Genomic DNA, 4,998 nt, shown 5'->3' on the forward strand with positions numbered 1-4,998 from the left:
CATTGACCAACGACCACATATGCTTAATTGTGAACACCAAATGGCTCCGATCAAAAATGGCGCCGTTTAGGGGACGGTGTTTAATTGATTTAAGATTTCTTTTATTGTTTTTAGTTGTGTCTTTTTCACCTTGGGGAAGTAAAACTCCTCAAGGTTTGTTCTAATTGTTTTTGAGTTGTTTGATATTTTGCATGTCTAGAAGGTTACAAAGAGATTTGTTACCTTTTGACCGTGAAATCGAAAGAACCTTGACGAATAATAGGAGACTTGTTAGGAGGAATTTGGGAGGTGTTGGTGAAGTTGTTCAACCCACTAGTGAGTTTGTCAATCCTTTCGCAATAGAAGGAGAAGAAAACCCATTAAACAATACCACACAAAATCCACCTACAATGCCTAAATTCTCGTCACACTCTATACCCACCGAGGAGGATCTACCAAATGGTACTCCTACCCCACAACATCTTACCAGAAACTTTATTGCCAAGTCCGCCTTCATTCAACTAGTTGAGAGGAGCCAATTCGGGGGAATGCCTAGTGAGGACCATCATTCTCATATGGAAACATTTTGTGATTATTGTGAAGCTATCTCTCAAACGGGCGTGACTCAAGACCAAATAAGATGGGTCTTATTTCCTTTTTCGTTAATCGGCACCGCAAAGCAATGGTTGAAGGGCCTTGATAAGGCCACCCTTGGAATAGATTCTTGGAAGAAGCTAGGTCTAGCTTTCTACAAAAATTCTACCCAGGAGAAGACCAATATGCTAAGAGCTCAAATTACGGGTTTTAAGCAAAGGGATGAAGAATCTTTGTATGAAGCTTGGGAGCGGTTCAAAGGAAGTTGTCGCTCATGTCCTCACCATGGACTTAGCGAATGGTTTTTAGTGCAACAATTTCGGAATGGTTTATATGAAGATTCAAGGAACATTCTCAATATGGGATCAAATGGAATGTTCACCGAAGTTGATGACAATCAAACATGGAACAAGATTGAGGAAATGGCGGTCCATAATTCGCAATATAGTAGGCCTCGCAAGGCTACTAGAGGAGGAAAGTATGAAGTGGACACCGTTACTCAATTGGGTGCTCAACTTAGTGCTCACATTGACACAATCAACTTGAAGTTTGAACAAGCTATGGCTAGACTTGAGGAAAGCTCAAAATCATCAAAGCATCATGTCAATGCCATGACGGCATCCTCATCAATCCCAAGCGGGATATGTGAGAATTGTGGAACCTTGGGTCATGACTCAAGCGAATGTAGGGGAACAACCGAGCAAGTCAATGCTTTCCAAGCTTACAAAAGTGGTACCCCTTATTCAAATTTTTACAATGAAAACACCAAGTTCCATCCAAATCTCTCATACAAAAGCCAAAATGTCCAAAACCCTCAAACAACATACACTCCACCACCCATGAGAAATCAAAATCAAAGACCCTTTTTCAATCAAAACCAAGGTTACCAAAATCAAAACCCATACAATCACCACAATGACCAAAGTTTTGATGTCCAAAAAGCGGTCCTTCAAATGCAAAAAAATCAACAAGAATTTTTCACCCAAATGCAAAAAGATAGCCAAGCAAAAGACACCACCATCAACAACATTCTAGCTCACACCAAGATGTTGGAAACACAATTGACCCAACTAGCATCTTCGAGCTCACAAAGACAAAAGGGGCAATTACCACCTCAAGGTAATCCCCCTAGACATGAAACGGTTAGTGCCATTCACTTGAGAAGTGGTACAAGGTATGAAGCACCGAAGGAGCAAGTTGAGGATGAAGTTGTGAGAGCTAGTGAGAATGAAGTTGTGGTGCAAGGTCCCAAGGAAGGGGAATCATCAAAAGAAGAAAGCTCAAAGAAAGATGAAGACAAAGCCAAAGAAAAGGAGCCCATTGTGATTAGACTTCCTTTTCCAAGTCGACAAGCCAAGCCTAAATTTGATGATCAACTTGGAAAGTTCATGGAAATTGTGAAGAACTTAGAAGTCTCAATTCCTTTCACGGAATTAATCAATCACGTTCCGGCCTATGCAAAGTACATGAAAGATATCCTCACAAAGAAGAAGTCGATCCGGAAACTTGAGACTATCGCCTTCACCAAGGTGAGTAGTGCAATACTTCAAGGGAGTTCACCTCCAAAGTTAAAGGATCCGGGAAGCTTCTCAATACCGTGTACCATTGGCGACACAACGATCAACAAAGCCTTATGTGATCTAGGGGCTAGTGTGAGTGTCATGCCGTACTCGGTAAGTAAAAGGTTAGGAATGGGAGAGCTTAAATGTACCAATATCACTCTTCAAATGGCCGATAGATCGACGAAGACACCGCTAGGGATATGGGAAGATGTCCCCGTGCGAATTGGGAAGTTTTTCATCCCGGTGGACTTTGTCATAGTTGATATGGAGGAAGATTCCAACATTCCAATCATCTTAGGAAGACCTTTCCTACACACCGCGGGTGCGGTGATTGATGTGAAACATGGAGAGCTCACTCTAGAAGTGGGAGATGAAAGCATAACTTTTAATCTTGACAAGACCATGAGAGCTCCTCGTTTGCATGAGCCATGTTTCATGATTGATCATTATAGCCGGAAAGATGAGAAGAAGAAATCGGAACTCCAATGGAGGAAGAAAGTTGAAGATGCTCCATTCAAAGAGCAAGTGAATTGCGACAAGGAGAGCTTGCAAAGCTCATCAAAATCAACCAAGGAAGAAGATGATGGCCTCATTGGCCAAGAGAAGAAATTGGGAGAGTTGTCTCCATCCAAGCAAGAGATTTTCAATGATCAACTCAATGAAGTTTGTGGTCTTTGGGACGACGAATTTGAAGGGATCTTTAATCCCTACATTGGGCATGCCATCGATCATGATCAACAACAAGGGCCACGGTCTATTGAGGACCTCTACCATAACAATGAACAAGCTTTTGATTACTTCTTCAAGGTGTTGAGCAACATCAACAACACCTTGAACATGCCTCCTTGACATCTCATCAAGAATGAGAGTTTGGTGGAGTCCTCCCTAAACCACCACTTGTAAATATTTCTAACTCCCTAACTTGCATTTCAATTTTTGTATTGCATTTTTGTCATTCTTGGATTTATTTTATTTACTTTGATCAAAATAATTGTCATGAAAAGAGAGAAGTGAGGGAGGGACTAATGATTTTAATTGATGTGTAGTGCTTTACCTTAGTGTGGGGATGGCAATTGCCTAGGCTATTCATGCCTTAGTAGTGCCCCCACAATGAAGAACACAAGATTTGAAAGAAAGAAAGAAAGAATGATAAGGGAATGCGTTGGTGCACGGATGGAACTGAATCCGTGTACACAAGGACCAATCCGAGTGGATTCCTGAAAATCCGCCCGTCTGCAGAGGATCCGAGCCCCGTCTGCCGAGAAGACGCCCGTCTTGGGCTGAGCTGAAAACGCAAATTCTTGATGTTGAAGAATCCGAGCGGATTTACGGAAAGACGCCGTCTCACGTAATCCGTCCGTCTTGTAGACAATCCGCCCGTCTTGCAGCTGAAGAAAAACAAAGAAAAATCTCTGGACAAGAATCCGTCCGTCCTGCAAGAAATCCGCCCGTCTTACCTCAGCAGAATCCGAGCGGATTCCCCAGAATCCGCCCGTCTCTAGGCGGGATTTTTGAAAATTTGAAGCTGAAGAATCCGAGCGGATTGCGCCTAATCCGCACGGATTGCCCCTGCGTCCTAATATTGTCGAGTTCTTTAAATACCCACCCTACCTTCATTCATTCATTCATTCACTCATAAACACTACCCATAACATCAAAACCCTCATCCTCTCCATCTCAAAAACAAAAACCCTCAACAAAACTCACCAAAATCAAATCAAACCATCTTTCAAATAACAAATCAATCACTCCATCTTCATTAACAATCAAAACCAAGCACAAAATCTTCACCTTTGAATTGATTTTTGTTCTCATAAAGGCAAAGCCTTTCACTTTCAAAATCAATTTGGGCATTCTACAAATTGAAGATTTTTGATCTTTTTCTTGGTTAGCTCATCAAATGGCAAGAACAAAGGGAGCGACAAAAGCAAAGGCAAAGGCAACAAAGGCACCAAAGACTACAACTCTCTCTCAAAGGCAAAAAGCTCTACAAATGAAGAAGGCTTTGGCAATGGTGGTATCAACACCAAGCTTGGAAGTGCAACCACCTCAACAAACTTCTATGGAAGCATCACCCTCTACTCCGGTAATTAATCAACTCTTGCATTATCCGGAGGTAACATTCATTTCCGATTCCCATAGAAATACATTTGTCAAGTTTGCTATGAAACAAATTCAATCCACCAAATTCATATGCCAAGATGCTTTAGAGAAGTTGGGTGTTCTTGAACAAACAAGAGTCTTTTTCAATGCCATGGGTTTAAAGAAATTGTTTGAAATGAAGGAAGTAACATACCCCTCCCTTGTCTTGGAATTCTTAAGTTCTTTAAAAGTGACAAAAGTTGAGAATAGGGAAAATATTGAGTTTCGTCTAGCTAACACTAGTAGACGCATTACCTTTCCGGAATTGGGTGCAATTTTGGGTCTTAGCGATGAACATAAATTTTATAAGCAATATGGGAAGTATGATCCCGAGCCTCTTTGGGAGGCAATCTCCGGGAAGAAATTTGAAGATTTTAAAGCTTGTCGTGCTCTTTTGGTCCATCATCCGGGCATAAGAATATGGCACAAAGTTGTGGGAAATACCATAATTGCTAGGAAAGACACCAATCATTTCACGGGACTCGATTTTATTCTCCTTGAATCAACTTTGAATATTGGAAGAATTCACACCAAGCCTTACAATTCTTTGAGGCTATTGGATGATAGATGGCTCCATGTAGATAGTGGGAAGAAGGGTCAAACCGTAATTGTTAATGGCGGCCTTGTCACGGTCCTAGCCAAGCACTTTGATCCTAATTTCAATAAGGATAGCAAGTACAAGGCTAAGGATGGTGGCCATCTTATTGATATGTCCACCTTG

At 41.5% G+C, this 4,998-nt stretch overlaps 1 non-coding gene across 1 annotated transcript; it reads right to left on the reverse strand.

The window, feature by feature from the left end:
- Nucleotides 1-758: 758 nt before the first annotated feature.
- LOC141639863 (small nucleolar RNA R71) lies at nt 759-865 on the reverse strand. The gene has a single exon (XR_012542725.1). It is a non-coding gene; the product is annotated as a small nucleolar RNA R71 (small nucleolar RNA).
- Between the last annotated feature and the right edge of the window lie 4,133 nt (nt 866-4,998).

This window comes from Silene latifolia, unplaced genomic scaffold (assembly GCF_048544455.1).
Source record: "Silene latifolia isolate original U9 population unplaced genomic scaffold, ASM4854445v1 scaffold_57, whole genome shotgun sequence".
Lineage (NCBI taxonomy): Eukaryota > Viridiplantae > Streptophyta > Magnoliopsida > Caryophyllales > Caryophyllaceae > Silene > Silene latifolia.